Below are 18,526 nucleotides of genomic sequence, written 5' to 3'. Positions count from 1 at the left end.
GCAGGCTCAGGGCTTCCTGCCTTTCAGCTGCTCTCTCCTCCTGCCCCTGTTGCTGATGGGAGTTCCCCTTGGCGGAGATCCTTTGGAGATTCTCTGGGTGTCTTCTTGGTTGATACAGTGCCCCTGGGAGCCTCTGAACCTGCAGCCACTTCTTGAGATTGGCTGTCAGAAGAAATCTGGGCCCCCTGAGCACTGAAAAGCATTTATTTCTTCTCTGTGGGCTCCCCTTTTAGCCTCTTTTGAGATACTTTCTTTTATAATGTCCATAAGGATCATTATCAGGTTAATAAGCATTTACCATTTCATGGAGTACTCACTACTAGGTATGGGGCACTGGGCTGCACACTTTATGGGCACTACCGTCTTTGCATCTCACCACAGCTTGGGAGGTAGGTGCTCTTACTGTATCCGTGCCATGGATGAGGAAACTGAGGTACAGACATGTTAAATGTATGCCTAAGGAAAGCGGTAAAGGCAGGATGTGAGCTTTGGAAGCCTGCTTCCCAAGCCTGCACTGGAACCACTAGACATAGTCCTAAGTGAGTTCTCTGTGCCAGACTTATTTTCTCTTCTTCCCATATCCAGAAACAATATAGTGAAGAACTCATATGAAAACAATATTAGGGGCCAGGCATGGTGGCTCACGCCTATAATCCTAGCACTTTAGGAGGCCAAGGCAGGAGGATTGCTTGAGGCCATGAATTCGAGACCAGTCTGAGTAAGAGTGAGACTCCTGTCTCTAACAAAAAGTAGAAAAATTAGCTGAGTGTAGTGGTGTGCACCTGTAGTCCCAGCTACCTGGGAGGCTGAGGTAGGAGGACCGCTGGAGCCCAGGAGTCTGAGGGTACAGTGAACTATAATGACACCACTACACTTTAGACTGGGAGACAGAGAAAGACCCTGTCTCAAAAAAAAAAAAAAAAAGATCTTAGGGAGCAACTCCTCAGAGCTCAGGAGTTTCTTCTGCTGCCCTCACTTTACAGATTCATAGAAAGGTGGCTGAGGGGCCTTATCAGGATGCCGTGGAAGGAACAGGAGTGCAAGCTGACCCAGACTGGAGTCGGAGTCCAGGCTCCACTGTTTGTTAGGGGAGCACCCTCATGCGTGATACTTAACCTCTCTGAACCTGTCTCCCTGTCTATAAAATAGAGATACTAAAAATGTCTACCTCAAAGAGTTGCAAAAATCATACATGTGAGTTAAGTGCCCAGCTCAGGGCAGGCATGAGATAGCTGCTCAGTAGATGTTGGTTATCTTAAGTGACCTGTCCAAAAAGCTAATTACTGTAGAGGCACATCTAGGATTGAAACCCAGGCTTCTGATTCCCAGTCCACAATTCTTTCCTTAGAAACAAACAATGCTTTTCAATCACTTTCACATTTTAATGGTAACTTTGGTTTCAGAGGAACCCTAAAGGGTCTTAATAAGTATACATAGATTTAAAAAGCCATGGAACAGCAACCCTGTCCAAAAATATCACTTCAACTCGGCTGGCCTGAAATTCTTCCCTTTGTCAACAATGCCTGAAATTCAAGCTTCCTGTTTGAGAATGCTAATCCTCCTGGGAATAGCTATGCGTTAAGAGGCTGGCATTCTTTGTTGGTGTAATTCATTCTAGCTTCATCCATTCAGCAAATATTTGTGGAGGCCTCCCTATCACCTTCCAAATGAGAGCCATGCTCTGAAGGAGAGGGCATTTTGACACAGTGAGGCGTGGGGAAGAAGTGATTCTGGTGCAAGGACATTCATTTTTTCATTCAAAAAAATTAACTGAGTACTTAAAATGTGCCAAATACTATTCTTGTCACTGGAGAGGAACAGTGGACAACACTGATACATGGACCAACAACACATATGTAAATAAAGAAATAGAATAATTTCAGAAATAAGTAACACAAACACAACAGTGACGTGCAAAAGAGTTGGTGGGAGCAGAACTCATTTCTATAGGTGCCTCAAGGAAGGTCTCTCTGAGGAGGTAACATCAGAACGAGACAAGAAGGGATCAGGCACATGAAGGCCCCGAGACAAAAATAAGCTTAGTATGTACGAGGGACAGAAGGGCCCCTGCAGCGGCAGCATGATCATCGGAGGTTGACGAGGGAGGCAAGCAGACCAGATTGCGTAGGGCCCTGTGGGCCAAGGTCAACAATTTGGAGGCCAATGGAGTATTTTGAGTAGGGGAGTAATATGATTTGATTTATGTTTCAGAAATATGACTCTTCTATCCCGAGCAGGAGTTCTAGGGGATAAAAATAAAAAAAGCAAGACCGGTTAGGAGACCTTTGTAGTCATCTAGGCAAAATGTGATGGTGGCCAGAATGAGGGTGGTAGCGTAGGAGGTGACAGGATGAGGTTCAGGACATGTTTTGGAGAAATCACCTGTAAGACATGCTGATGGATTGAATATGGGTGTTGTGGGGAAGAGAGGAATCAAGGATGACTTCTTGGATTTTATTTATTTATTTATTTATTTTTTGAGACAGTGTCTCACTGTGTTGCCTGGGCTAGAGTGCTGTGGCGTCATCCTAGCTCACAGCAACCTCAAACTCCTGGGCTCAAGCGATCCTCCTGCCTCAGCCTCCCGAGTAGCTGGGACTACAGGCATGCGCCACCATGCCCGGCTAATTTTTTCTATATATTTTTAGTTGTCCGATTAATTTCTTTCTAATTTTAGTAGAGACGGGGTCTCGCTCTTGCTCAGGCTGGTTTCGAACTCCTGAGCTCAAACAATCTGCCCGCCTCGGCCTCCCAGAGAGCTAGGATTACAGGCGTGAGCCACTGCGCCCGGCCTCTTGGATTTTATTAATAGCCTGAGAAATTGGGAAATACGATGGTTCTGTTAATGAGAGTGGGGAGGAATGGGTGAAGAAGCAAGTTCAGAGGAACCACGAAAATCAAGAATTCTTTTACAGACGTGTTAAATCCACATATGGAAGGGTGAGGGAAGGCACTACAGGGAGGGCATTGGAAGGAAGGCGAATGCAAGGAGGAGGAAAAAAGAGGCAAAAGAGATAAATAAAAAGGACCTTAAGACAGAAAAAAATAGGAATACCTGGCCTTCGTAGGGTATTTCACAGCTCTAAAGCTATTTCTCTAACAGGATCTTATTCAATCCTCACAATGCCCCAGGGTGGCAAGTAGTATTATTGTCCCAGTTTAATGCCCGAGGCCCTGAGGCTCAGAAGGGTGAAGTAACTGGCACGAGGCTACTATCAGCTAATGCAATTTTGCTTGATACTGACCTTGCCCCAGAGCATCCAGGCTTCCTACTAACGGTGAACTCCCTGCCACCAGTCTCCACGGAGGGGAGGACAGGCTCTGTGTTTTCCTCCTTGCTGTGGTGAGACACCCAGGCCAGGCCAGGCAGTGTTGCTTCATGGAGATCAGCCCTGGAAAAAGAAAAAGGGCTAACCTCATCCAAGAGCAGGACGAGGAAGTTAGGGTTGCCCCTTCCCGAGATTGGTTTCCGGAATGTCAGGCCACCACCACATTAATATAATTTGGAGGGTGTTGTGGTTTGGTTTTTCTTTTTGAACCTTTTAAATTGTGCATTTTTTCTTGATTGCCCTCTTGATTGATGGCGAAGAGAACAGGGACCTCTTAGCTCACTGCCACCCACACAGCTGTGAAGGAAGCCAGCTGCCCTCTTGCTCTTCAGAGGACATCCCTTCCTGCCTCCCTCTCTCCCCTCTTCGCTCCCAGTGTCTTGGCTATTACTAACCAACAGGGCATCTAAGGAAAAGGGCTCCTTTCAGGGCTGGAGTGCTGGAGTTGGTGGATCATAACCTGTGTGGGAGGCTTCCCCAAAGACAGATGATGTGGGTGTAGGAACCAGACAGACGGGAGGAATTAAGTCACAGTTTTCCCCAACCCTTATTTCCTTGCCCAGCCTAGAAGTCACTGGGTTGGTTTCCTTATAATGAGGCACTAGTTGTATTTCCACTGTCCCCGAACTTTTGGCAGTGGGCAAGCTTCAACGAGAGTGTGAAAGAAGGAAGAAGCTACCAGTTCTTTCTTCATGCCACTAGTGCCTGGGTTAAGGATGGCCATGTAAACCATGCACTGACCCAAGGCTCTCTAGAAAGGTCTGATTTTTTTCTACTTTGTTGGTGGAACTAGGTGGGTTGGGAAGTGCTGTGCTTGGTAAGGAGGGCCTGATCAGGTCCATCTGTCAGGGTTCTCTCCTGCTGGTGAACGCAACCCAGGTCTGAGAAGGGTGACTCAGGTTCAACCTAACAGACATCCTTTTCCAGGTGTGTGTTTGGACACCTTCTGGAGAAAGTCTGCCCCCCACCCCCAGTCCTGGCTGGGTTACTCACTCCTCCTCTGTTCTCTCACATCACTGAGCCTTGAACAATGCGAGGAAAATTGGTCCTCTTCCCACAGCAACTTTGGTGTTCCTCTCCCGTGGCTTGCATCACACTGCATGCTGTCATTGTCTGTTTGCTCATCTCTTCCTCCCACTGTGAACTCTAGGAGGTCATGGAGTGTGTCCTGTTGCAGCTCTGTATCCCTGTACCCAGTCCAGTTTGTAGCACACCATAAGCTCTCCCTAAATGTTTAATGCATTCGCGAATGGAGGAACAGTTGAATAAAAGAACAAGTGCATGAATAATTGAATGAGTGAAACTGAGTAGAGGTTAAGGGTTTAGGCTCCGGATCTGAGAAACTTGGGTTCGAATCCTGACCATGCCATTTTCTGGATGTATAATAATCTGGGACAAGTTATTTAACCTCTCGAAGCCTCAATTTTCTTATTAGGGTTTTTGTGGCGATTATAGTGCATATAAAGCATTTATCACAGTGCCCGGTGTGGAGTGAGTACTCAATACACGATAGCTTTTACTGTTATTAACAAGCTCTGCCAGTTTTTACCCTTATAGGTCTCGTTTGCATCTCCTTTTCTAGATTCTTGGCACAGGGGGTCCCTGCAAGACTCAAAACCTGGCCTGCAGGGCTGCCCCAGTGGGTACAAGCTGGTGTCAGGCTACGTACGTGGGCGCAGCACTGGGCTTTGCTGACAAGGGGAAACCGTGACGGGGGCCTGTCTAAAGCCAAGTGAACAGGTCAACTGCCAACCCCATTGTCTCAGGCCTTCTCTGCTGGCAGTGTCCTCAGGAAAACAGGAACAGCGTGGCATTTGAGGTGCCCGGATGACAGCCACATCAAATATGTGACCTTTTCCTAGGAAGCCTGGTTTCCATGGTGAGCTCGTTCTCAAGCCTCGCTCTGTGGCTCTCAGCCTGCTCTGGAATGTGACGCAGTGGTCCCCGCAGCTGGGTGGGGACATCTGCCCAGGGGCTGCCCCCTCCAACATCTGCATGATGGAGGAGGGGCTGAGATAGCCCCCTGGCCTGTCAAATGCCCACACCAGCCCTCCAACCTGCAAGGATTTGCACTGAGGCCCTGACACTATCCTCCACCCTCCCCCTCCCTCCCTCACACTTAATGGCTCACGGCCAACTGGCTGCCAGGCCGGGCAGAAAGAAGGGGCCTCTTTTGGTGAACCCCCATCTTAGGCAGATGCCCTGACCCCCTCCACGTCATCTTGGCAGCCGTGGCTGGGAGAGGGTGTCTGCTTCCCTGGCCTTGGCAGAGCGTGTGTTCCTCCAGGCCTCTGCAGCTGCCAGAACAGGAGCTGAATGCCCAGTGTGTCTGCCAAACTTGCTAACTTCTTTCTTTTTCTCTGAGCTATGCAAACGGAGGCTGCTGAGGAATGCAGCAGCTAGCCTCCCCACCACCGCCTGCCTCGCTCCTCCGCGCCTGTGCTCCCCCAGCCCCCAAGGCTGGAGTCACATCAGAAAAATGCAGGGGAAGAAAGAAATCCCCCAATGTGTCATGACATTACATTTCCGCTTGGTGCTCAGAAACAAGAAAAGCAGGAGCGGGCGGGGGAGGCGTGTGGTCATAGCCAGAGCCCTGTGGCTGCCTCACCTCGCTGCCTCCCTGGGGCAGATCACCTGCTCCCATGGGGCTCTGTCTCCTCATTAATAGGTAGGGGTAAATTGCCCTGACTCAGATTGCAGAGAAACTCTGAGACTTAACTGTTTACTGTCATCAAGGAGCACTGATGCTCCTAAGTTGGCAATTACTGAGTCAGGGCACCGCTCACATACATTCATTTCACAGACATGCAGAGAATCCCGCTCTGTCCTAGAGGCTAAGAACACAAGGGCAAACAGGACCCAGGCCCTGCCCTCTATGAACTTGCACTTTAACTGGAAAGATCGACAATTAAGTCACAGCAATCAAGTGTCAAGAGAGTTGTGATGGACAGTAGGAGGTGCCAGATGACCTCCGGGGGTCAGGGAGGCCGCTTCTCCTGGGAAGTGAAATTCCAGCTGAGGGCTGGAGGGTGAGCAGCTGTGGTGCCGGTGAAGAATGGGGTCAAGAGGACTCTAGGCCGATGGAGCAACCAGCGTGGAGAGGGGGAAAGATGTGAGTGAGGAACTGAGTTGAGTGTGGCGTGACAGGAGTGTAGACAGCTGGGTTGGGGTCAGCAGAAGGGGCCGCAGAAGGAGGCCGGGCCAGATCACACAGGGCCGTTGTGACTGTGCCCAGGGGTTTGGCTGGGATCCTCAGGGCAGTGGGGAGCCAGCCTCGGCTGTTAAAGTGACCATGGTGGGGGTGGCATGATCGCATCTGGTTTGGGGCAGATGTCTCAGGCTGGAGAATGGACTAGTGGGGCAGCTACAAACGACGAGGGAGATGGGTTAGTTGGTGGCTGTTACAGTCCCTAGGCGGCAGTGAAGAAGAAGAGAAGGACAGGAATTCAAGAGTATGTAGGAGATACGTGGAGGATGTGAGAGACAGAAAGAAGTCAGAGATGGCTCTGAGTGTTGGGCTTGTAGACCTGGCTGGGAAGTGGTGCCATCTTACTGAGATGGGCCACACTGGGGACGGAGAAGGTAGTGGGGGCAAAGGTAGCAAGCCCGGTGTAGTCACATTAAATCTGAAGTGGTGACCACCACGTCAGTAGGGATGTCCAGTGCACAAGTATAGAGCGGAGTCTGGAGCCCGGGGCTGGGGGCTCAGGCTGGAGAGGCGTCATTGGCCTGGAGAGAGTAAGGAAGGGTAAAAAGATAACACTAGCCGCTCTAACAGGAAAACTCCCAGCCTCACTACTGTGGCCCACCACAGTAGTTTCTCACTCAGAATTGGTGTTCCTAATAATTGATTCTTCTCCAAGTAGTGGTTCAGGGACCCAGGCCCTTCTGTCTTGTTTCTCTGCCACCTTTAATACACAGCTTCGAACGTCACCGTGGTGGGGAAAGGGATGGAAGATCACACGTGGGAGATTCTATCACTTACATCCGTACTCCACTGACAAAATCTCATCATGTGGTCACACCTAACTATAAGAGAAGCGGGAAAGTGTAGTCTAGCCAGGTGTTTACAAGAAAGAAATGAGTTTGGCAACCAGCACAGGAAGACACAAGAGTGGATAAGATCACTTGACAAGTGTGGGGTTTGCACCCGTTCATTTACCCCTGTTTTTAGGTGACTACATAGGTACAGTGCAGACAGAAGTGAAGATAAGCCACTTCTCCCCTCCCTTCTTGGAGAACAATGGAAGACATTAGGCCCCAAATCCATTTTAGTCCCTCCTGCAAGTTGAGCAGATCTTCAGGGTGCAATAATTCCATGGAAGTCAGTTGTGTTGGCTGTGACACCAGCTATCCCCACTTCTTTGCAATTAGCTGCCCTTCCTCCTCTTCAATAAGCATTTATTGAGTATCTGCTATGTGTTGGGTACAATGTCCCAGTCTGGAAATGCAGCCATGAACAGACAGAGGTCTCTATATTAATTTATGTGTTTATTATTGTCTGCTTCTCCCACTAGAATCTAAGTTCCTAAGCAGACCCCATGTCTTACTTGCCTACCACTGTATCCCTAGCACCCAGAATAATGCCCAGCACGCAGTAAGAACTCTGGAAAAATTTTTCAGATAAATGGATGGCTGAATGAAGGTCCTTTGGGAGTTCACATGTGCAATGAGTGCTATGAAAGGGGAAGAACAGGGTGCTGGGAAGGTGGCCTATGGCACAGTGACTTAATCTGGTTCAGGAGGTCAAGGGAAGTCTTCCTGGGGAAGAGGTTTTTGAGCTTAGAGTTACAGGATAAGTAAGTGGCAGACAGATGGAAGAGCATATGCAAAGACCAGGCTTCAAATGAGTGCGTGGAGGAAGAAAGGAAGTTCAGTGTGGCTGGAGCCTCGAGGGCATGGAGGGAGTACAGCAGGATGGAACAGAAGGGGCCAGCAGGGACCAGATTGTGTATGGCCTATGGGACCTCCTGAGCCTCTGTATTTTGTCCTGAGGGTGCATCCTGCAGCAGCTTCTTTGACATGTAGCCATTATGTTGCAGGTAATTGTTCAAATAGGGCAAGTTTGGACTTCATTAGTGATTCTCACCTCATTGTCTCAATAATGTTTGAACTGGGATCAGCATTAAAGTTCCATCTGCCTGACTCTACTTCCCATGCAGAGACTCCTTTCTTTTTTAGCAAAACAGGCACTGAGACCCTCCTTGCTGAAGGAGTTAGGGAAATGAACAACCTGGAATGTTGGCATTGTTATCCCCATTTTATAGATGAGAAAATTGAGTGCTAAAAAAATAAGAATCTCCAGTAAGGCTCAAGTGAGGTGCATCTCTCTAGACTAGAGATTTTGAGGAAAATGCTAGTCTTTATTGGAAAAGTAACAATGGGGAATGGCTCTGGTGGGCTTCAAACTGGAAGGATTTGAGGACAGAATCGCAAAGGAGCCAATAGTCAGAGGAGTCAGGTGAGTTGAGCAGCCGGTCAGAAAGTGTGCATCAAGGACTTCTGGGATGCTCAGCGCAGCATTCCAGAAGAGCAAAACATGGTTCCCACCCGCAAGGAGCTCACAACACACTGGGGGAGACACACAGACAAGAGAATGGCAGTCTCAGCACAGTGTGAGAAGTTGGCCTCACAGAGGTACGAACTGATGCCACAGGAGCCCAGGAACCTCAATAAAATTTATGTGTGCTCAGTGCCGAGTGAGGGCATGGAAGATATACAGAGCTGGCAGTTTAAATATTGACTCAATCTCTATTCCTTTTTTTTTTTTGAGACAGGGTCTCACTCAATTGCCCAGGCTGGAGTGCAGTGGTGTGATCATAGCTCACTGTAGCCTTGAACTCCTGGGCTCAAGTGATCCTCCTGCCTCAGTCTCCTGAGTAGCTAGGACTACAGGCGTGTGCCATCATGCCCAGACAATCTTTTAAAATTTTTTGTAGAGATGGGGTCTTGCTGTGTTGCCCAGGTGGACTCAAACTCCTGGCCTCAAGTGATCCCCCCGCCTCAGCCTCCCAAAGTGCTGGGATTACAAGTGTGAGCCACCACGCCTGGCCTACAATCTCTGTTCTTTTGACAGAGGTTGGATCCACTGAATCCACCATTCCAGGAGAAGAGGCCCAGGTATCAGTGCTTTTAAAGCTCTTCTGGTAAATATAATGACAAGATGCATTCATTCTACCAATACCTGTAAACTGCTGATTCTGTGCCAACTTCTAGGGATAAAGCAATGAATAAATAGACACAGTTTCTACCCTCAGTCTAGTAGAGAAGACAGCTCCTTAATAAATAATCACATAGGCCCGCAAAAACATCTAGAATATCTCTGGAAGGATACATAAGTGATACTAGTGTTTATTTCTAGAAAGGAGAACGGAGAATCAGAGGGTTGGGAGCAGGAAACTTATTTTCTTTTCCTGATATACACTTTTTACTCTTTGTATTTTATATGTGGGTATCATATGAATTACTTTTTTTTAAATGTAAAAATAATCACACAAATAAATATACCATCAAAAACTGTGACAAATGCCACGAAGAAAAAGTATAAGAGGCTCTGAAAGAGGATAATAGGAGGAATTGCTTTAAATTGAGAAATCAGTTATAAGTCTTTTCATGAACAGGCCATTGAAGCTGAGACCCCTAGGTTTAAGTTGTAGGTGACCAGAGTACAGGAAAGAGTGTTCTAGAGGAGGACCCAGCATATATAAATCCTGCAGGCAGGAAGATGCTTGGTGTGTTCTAAAAATCCAAGGGAAACCAGGGCAATAGAACCACTAAAGTGAAGGAAAAAAAATCTCTTTATAACCCCAATTCTCAGTCTGTGAATGAACCCAGCACCTATGTTAGATGACAAGGATGATGAGGACAATAAGAGCATCTATTTTGTTCACTGCTGCAGCTGTACCTAGCATCCTGTAGGCACTTAAGTTCTTGTTGCATGCGTAAATGAACAAATTGAATACATGAATAGTTTTTTGTTCAGAAACTGTAAAAATGCCAAGAAGTGGTAGATTTGCACTAATGCTCTACTGCCCTGAGGATTGGGGATTCACAGAGTCTGACAGTCACCGGAGGGTGGAGTCAGGGAAACAAGGTATGGGCTAAGTGAGCCAGGGAGCGAGCTGATTCGCCTGGGTTTAAGCTGTGGTCACAGTGCAGTATAACAGAACCATGACCTTCTTCTGAATTCCACTGTTTCCTCTATTACTTCTTGGGTTTCAGGGCCCTTTTCTTTCCAGGAATTCTAATTTTCTCTTTGGTATAAATGCCTGAAGTGTTTACATTAAAATGGCTTTAAAGTGCCAAGTCCTGAAGTCATTTTTCCTTCTCCCTTCCAGGAAAACATTTTCATTAATATTTTCTTCTAGAGCTGGTGCTTGTAAACTTGGCGAGCTTCTAAAAAGTGCAGATTCTCTGGGTCCCAACAGAGATCCACTGAGTGCACCCCTACCCTGCCACAGGAGGGGCCCAGGTATCAGTGCATTTAAAGCTCTTCTGGTAATTCTGATGACAAGGCATGTTTGGAAGCATCGCTTTAGAGTAGCAATCCTTAACCTTTTGAGAGTTATGGGCCCCTTTGAGATACTGAGGAGATTATGTTCATTCTGATCCAGAAAAAAAACCTGGCAGATATAACGTTTAGCATACACTGCCAAGTGTATCCTAGGCATTCTAATCTAGTGTGTCTGTGGAGTTCCCAGAATTCCCAGTGGATAGGCCAAGTCCGAAGGAGCACCAAGTTCATCCTGCCCCTAGGAAGCAGAGTCCTGGAGCTTTTTCTTTTTCATCTTCCCTTTGTACTCAGGGCTTGAGACCCTTTTCAAGATCCACGTGTCTGAGTGCAATCAAGGGTAAGTGACTACAAAAAGGAGTCTCATATTCCCAAGACAAATGGAGCCTTCTGACTCCAGAGTTTTCTCCTGTCTGAGACTCAGTAGTCTTGATGGAATTCACCTAAGAGAGGCCACAGGGTGGAATAGAAGGAACTCTGGCGGAGAATTTGAGACTCCTGGGTTCTAGTCTTAGCTTGGACACCAATTTGCTATGACCTTGGCAAATCTCTTCTCCTTTGTGAGCCTCATGTTCCTCAGCTATAAAGTGAAGGGGTAGACTAGCAGAACTCAAAGGTCCCTTCCAGCTCCTTGAGTCTAGGATTCTTTTCCGGAAATTTTATACAGGACTTTAAACTTCAGAAGGCAGAACACAGTGGAGATACGTGTAAACATTTGGACTAACAGGGTCCCTTGGAAAATTTGCCCCCTGATTCTATGTGGCCTTCTGCCCTCTCAGATTCTGATGTTCTGGAATATGTATTCCTGCTAGTGACCTTTTAATCACTGTGGTTAGAAAGACAAAGACTTATGAGGTCATGAAGGCTACTCACCCACAGCCAGCCAAGCTTTGCCATCTTCTCAAACCCACAGGGAGGCATTTGACCCTACCAAAGAGGACAAAAGGAAATGGTAATTTACACCTCCCCTCAACAGTGGCTGCTATAATACAATTCGTCTTTAATGAAACAGGCAGTCCTTAGTGTTTCTGAGCTAGAAAAGCAAACCAACATTAAGTCTTGCGCTTTTTAGCCCCTTTCGATGGGACCCTCCGTGTCCGATGATCCAAGGACTCCACTGCAAAGCAGGACCATTTCCTTGAGGTCTCTGGCCACTGCTATCTGGGGAAGGACAAGGGATCACCCTCATGAAGTTCGTGAAATGGAATTGACCTATTTATTAGGAGAGTTGGTTGAAAATGTTGAAATTTTGGCAGCTAATATGTAGTCAACATCTATTTTTTTCCCTTTGCGACACCCAGTACCTCTTCCTTTGATAGGTTACTTTACTCTTTTGGAAAGAAGACACCTTTCTATCACCCTCAATCTATGTTCTTTTTGGATGAGGATGATACTTGTGACCTTCCAGGAACGGCTATATGACTTGCACCTGGCCAGTCAGAGCATTCTATGCTTCTGGCTGTTGCGATTGTTTCAGAGATGGGCATGTGACCCAAGCTAGGCCAGGGAAATTCAATCCTGGGACGCTTTCTGAAACCATAAAGGAAAGATACACTGTCTCTTTCCATTGTGGAGGCTAAACTGGTCAAATGTAGGCCTGGAGTTGCTTGTGGCTACATATGAGAGTTAGTAACAATGTGGACAATCTGGGGCTTTCGATTTTAAGTGAAGTTCCTTGCTTACTCAGTGCTACCTTCACTCATATTCTTCTAATTTATAAAAGGAACAATATTAACTTTTTTACCTTCCCACATTTTTAAAACCTTTATTTAAAAACTTTTGGCCGGGCGCGCTGGCTCACGCCTGTAATCCTAGCTCTCTGGGAGGCCGAGGCGGGCGGATTGTTTGAGCTCAGGAGTTCGAAACCAGCCTGAGCAAGAGTGAGACCCCGTCTCTACTAAAATTAGAAAGAAATTAATCGGACAACTAAAAATATATAGAAAAAATTAGCCGGGCATGGTGGCGCATGCCTGTAGTCCCAGCTACTCGGTAGGCTGAGGCAGGAGGATCGCTTGAGCCCAGGAGTTTGAGGTTGCTGTGAGCTAGGCTGACGCCACAGCACTCTAGCCTGGGCAACAGAGTGAGACTCTGTCTCAAAAAAAAAAACTTTTGAAGCTGCTTTATCTGGATGCCCTAGGGAAAAGTCTCAATCACCTTGTCCTAGGTATGGCTCTAAGCGTGGAAAAACATTTCCTCTGCACCAGTGTTTTTTGGTGCCTATTTATAAATGCACGTGGAGTTTTGTCCAGATTTCAACCCAACCCCATTGTGCTCTTCTTCCTGTGCTAAAGGACCATGAACTTTTTCAGCTTGGTGAGCTGGACTGACAGAGGCATGGATTCTCCACTAGGCTTTTAGTTTCCCTAATTTTATCCCTTTCCTATTCTTGGGCAGAGTCTCCGGTCTTGGCTCTCACCTCTGGCAGGTCCCACGCCCTCACTTTCTCTGGTGAGCAGTGGGATAAATAACCCAGACTTTGTTATGCACTGTTAGTCAGCTTCATCTATTGTGCAGGTTTAAATCATCAGAATTGATTGAAAATGTTCACTTTCTTTGGACTTTGCATAAACAGATTGAATCGGATGTGGCAAGGTGCCTGGGAAAAGCTACCATCAGTTCCTGCTAATGACAACTCACTTCCTCTCCTTGCAGAGTTTCCTATGACTGTGTCGTTTGGTAGGCACAGTGAAAGACCCTTTCCCTCCCAGTGACGTCCCAGACCCAGACTTACTTGGTCTGCAGGAATAGCTAGCTCAGAGTTTCTTGGCAAGGGGGTCACTTGAGAGGATTCCCTCCACCACTGGCCCTCATCTGCCACTCTGTCCTTTCCTCTAAGCAGTTAACACGCTCCCCTGATCTAGCCATGACAAACAAATGGCATTGTCCTGAAGGTGCCAGGCTTTCATTTCCTCGGTGCCTTTGCCTCTTCTAGGAATATCCTTTCTCCCTTCTTTGCCAAAAGGCCTATTTTTTCCAATAAAATTCCTGGGTTGGGGCCCCTCCCCTGTGTTCTTCCAGGTCCTAGGATTACCTCCTCTCCAGCAGTATTTTCATACTATTTTATAACTCGTGTTCATTTATCTGTGACCCCCCACTAGACTGTGAATTGCTCTTTTATTTATCTGTAGGTCTGAAGTGCTTGGTGTATAATAATAGCTAATAGGAATTAGGTACAACTATATGGCAGGAACTGTGCATTCATTACCTCATTTATTTCTCATAACAACCTATGAGATGAGTACTATTATTATCTCCATTTTACAGTTGAAGAGACTGAAGCTCGGAGAAGTTAAGCAATTTTCCTTGAATCTTACAGCTCGTAAATGGTAGAAATGGGATTTGAAACTCCAAAGCCCATACTCTTACCCACTCTGCTAACTTCCTCTCCAACTGAATGAACCCTTTACGTCTGTCCATCTCACAAAGTTGTGATGATCAAATGACATGATGAATAGAAAATGGCTTTGTCAGCTGAAAACTTACGTCAGAAACTGCTAATTTCCCCTAAATATCTGTTCCCTATTCCCCTTTCATAATAATAGAATTCCTGGTGTTTAACTGGGTTCAAGTTGCCCATAATAATCATAATAATAACTGAATTTCTCAGCCTCTCTGGAAACCAGGAATGGCCGTGGGATTCTGTTTGGGCCAACGCAATTTGCCTACAGCTTCTGGGACGTGCCTTTAAAGTAAAAGGGTGAGCCTCCGCCTTCCTTTTCCCTGTTCTTGGAGCTAGACTATGGACATGGCAGTGATGAGTCATCTTGGATCTTATGGATAAGATAGAAGGAGCCTGAGAACTCTGGCATCATGGGACTCACATACTTGGCCTAGACTGCTCACGCCTGGATGATTGTGGCAGAGAGAAACAAGCTTCTATCTGTTTTAGTCATTGCTATTTTGGATCTCTGTTATAGCAGCTGAACCCATTCTAACTTATAGCGTCTATTCACAAGGGGAAGGATTATTCTTATTATTCCTACAGAGCAGCCTTAAGACCGCTTATAGTCTATATCATAAAAATTAATTTTCCCTTCTCAGTAAAAAACATTACCATTCAGCTAGGGAATCTTTTTTTTTAAATAGCTTTATTGAGGTATACTTGATACATATAATAAACTGAATATATTAAAGTATACCATTTGATAAGTTCCTACTCAGGAAATCATCTTCACAGTCAAGATAATAAACATATCCATCGCCATAAAAGTTACTTCATGCTCCTTTGTAATCCCTTCCGTCTCTTTTTTTTTGAGACAGAGTCTTGCTCTGTTGCCCGGGCTAGAGTGCCGTGGCGTCAGCCTAGCTCACAGCAACCTCAGACTCCTGGGCTTGAGCGATTCTTCTGCCTCGGCCTTCCGAGTAGCTGGGGCTACAGGCATGTGCCACCATGCCCGGCTAATTTTTATATATATATATATATATATATATTTTTTTTAGTTGTCCAGATCATTTCTTTCTATTTTTTAGTAGGGATGGGGTCTCACTCTTGCTCAGGCTGGTCTCGAATTCCTGACCTTGAGCGATCCACCCGCCTCGGCCTCCCAGAATGCTAGGATTACAGGCGCCAGCCCTCCTTCTGTCTCTTTCGCAGACCCACCTGCTGTTCCCTCCTATCAGGCAACCACTGATTATTTATCACTTTGGATTTCTTTGCTTTTTCTTCTTTTTTTAGATCTAGTCCTAAACCCAGATTGTTTGCATTTTTCATAAACGGAATCCTATGATATGTTACTCTTATTTGTCTGGTGTCTTTTGCTCAGCATACTTATTTGGAGGTTAGGGATCAACTTTAATTTCTTTCTTTCATTGCCCTTCCTTGTAAACACATGTCCACTCCTTCATCGAATCCAGTAACCTGGACCTGAATCCATTTACTGCTGTCTCCACTGCTATCATCCTTGTCCAGGCCACCATCATCTCTCTTGGACTACTGTAGTAGTCTCCTTCCTAACTGGTCTTCCTGCTTCTACTCTTGCTCGCTCCAATCCATTCTCCATCTAGAACCCACAATGTTCCTTTTAAAATGGGATCATATCAATCTCCTGCTTGAAATCATTCAGTGGCTTCCAGTGACACTCAGAACAGCATTCTAACCCTGATTGCAGCTTACAAGACCTTTCATGGTCCAGCCCCATATTCACTTCTCTGACATCATCTTTTACCATTTTTCCCATTCAGACACATTGGCTTCTTTTTTTGTTCTTCAAATGTGCCAGGCCTGTTCCCATCTTAAACCTGTTGCTCTTGCTATTCCCTTTGTCTGGAATGCTCTTTGCCCAGCTCTTTGCATGGCTGGCTCATTTGTGTTTTTTTAGGTCTCATCTCAAATGTTATGACCTCCCAGGGAATTTCCCACTCTTAAGTGGCTGCCACCCAGTTAATCTCTAACCACGTTGCTGTTTTCTTCTTAATGGCACTTATTAATGTCTGAAATTATTTGTTTGCATGTTTATTGTTTGCCTTTCCCCAGTGGAACATATGTTCCATGAGGTCAGGAAGTTTGTCTCTTGCGATTGCTATATCTCAAGGGCCTAGAACAGTGCCTAGCAGATATTTAATAAATATTTGTTGACTGAATAAAGCAATGTATTGAGCATTGGTAAGCAGACCTGAGGGATAACAAGAGATCACTTTTTTAGGTTACACAACTATGGATTCATTGAGCCTCAGAAGGAGTATATCCTTGTACTAGTAAAGACATGAGTGTAAAGTCTATTTATTTATTTATTTAATCAACACCATCCATGCAACAAAGTCTGTTTTTATAATAAAAATAATAGAAGCACTGGGCACGATGGTGTGTGCCTGTAATCCCAGCTACTGGGAAGGCTGGGGTGGGAGGATTACTTGAGCCCAGGAGTTCAAGGCTGCAGTGAGCTATGATCAAGCCATTGCTTTCCAGCCTGGGTGACAGAGTGAGACGCTGTCTCTTAAAAAAAAAAAAAGAAGCGTGATTATTCTTTGGGCAAGTGGCCAAGTACTGCATATTCTTCAGAGCTTTCAGACACAGACTCTTCTTGTCATTTCTGGAAGTTCCACAGTGAGAAAGGAAATAACTTATTTACTTTAGAGGCCCAAACGAAAGGGAGATATAGAAACGTACTGCAGTGGCTTCCAGTTCATAAATGCATATCACATACTGATAACTTTATGCTCAGGTCAAGTTTTATTTTTCCCCAAATTTGCTTCACTCATGTGGTGTCAAGAATTAAGATAAAAGCTGAGCCAGGCATGGTGGCTTGTGCCTGTAATCCTAGCGCTCTGAGAGGCGAAGGTGGGAGGATTACTTGAGGTCAGGAGTTGGAGAGCAGCATGCCTGCAGTCCCAGCTACTCAGGAGGCTGAGGCAGGAGGATGGCTTGAGCCCAGGAGTTTGAGGTTGCTGTGAGCTATGATGATGAAAAGAGCAGATGGATTTGGAAAATGACCAAATAGAATTTTAAGAATTAAAAATTATAGTTATTGAAATAAAAAACCAACGGATGGCTTAAGCAGCAAACTAGAGCGGAGAGAGTTGTAGAAATCCAGGGTTTGGCACAGGGAAATGGAAAGATGATAAGTGTAAAGCAGAGGTTGAGAGATGTGCATGCTTCAGCACACTTTTTTTTTTTTTTTGAGATAGAGTCTCACTCTGCCGTCCAGTCTGGAGCCTCAAACTCTTGGGCTCAAAGGATCCTTCTGCCTCGGCTTCTAACAGGCATACATCACCACCCCCAGCTAATTTTTTTGCCTTTTTTTTGTAGGGCTGGGGTCTCACTATGTTGCTCAGGCTGGTCTTGAACTCCTGGCCTCAAGTGATCCTCCTGCCTTGGCCTCCCCAAGAGTTAGGATTACAGGCATGAGCCACCGGGCCTGGCCTAAATTGGGTGGTTTAAAACAACACAAATTCATTGTCTCAGTTTTGGAGGCTAGAAATGCAAAATCAAGGTGTTAGCAGGGTCATGCTTCCTCTGAAACCTATAGGGGAAGAATCCTTCCTTGCCTCTTCCAGTCTCTGTTAGCCCCAGATGCTCCTTAGCTGTGGAAGCATAACTTGAATCTTCACATGGTTTTCTCCATATGTTTCTTCACATAGTCCTCCCTCTGTGTGTAACTGTCTCCGGGTCCAAATTTCCCTTTTTTTATTATATAAAGACATCAGGCATAATGGATTAGAGACTGTTGTAATGACCTCATTTAACTTGATTACCTCTATAAAAACCCTATTTTCAAATAGGGGCACATTCTGAGATACTGGGGGTTAGGCTTCAGAACACCTTTTTTGTGGGGGGCAAAATTAAACTCATAACGCAAAGACTTAAGATAATTGATTTCTCAGAGACTCTTACTGAAAGAACCTACTGAAGGATTTCCTTTGTCAAGAAGGAAATTAAAATCAGGAGAAGGAATACTATACAAGGAGAAATGATGACCAAAAAATGGAGAGAAGGCGCTTGCCTAAGATCATACTGCTTTTAACTAGTATAGTCAGTACTTGAACTCTGGCTGTCTGACACTTAGCCCATGCTCTTAACTTTTACAGTCCATACATCTCTGAGTACTGTTTCTATATACAGTAATATTATATACAGGAAAGTATCTGAGGCTTTCTTCAAATTTCAGTATTTAGTCACTATATATTGATCATCTATAAAGAAGTTCTAAGAAGGTCCCTGATAATCTGAAGTCATGGATCAGACCCTTTT

The sequence above is a fragment of the Propithecus coquereli genome, unplaced genomic scaffold, assembly GCF_000956105.1.
Source record: "Propithecus coquereli isolate 6110/MARCELLA unplaced genomic scaffold, Pcoq_1.0 Scaffold242, whole genome shotgun sequence".
Taxonomy (NCBI): Eukaryota; Metazoa; Chordata; class Mammalia; order Primates; family Indriidae; genus Propithecus; species Propithecus coquereli.
Note: the sequence above shows the minus strand (reverse complement) of the source record.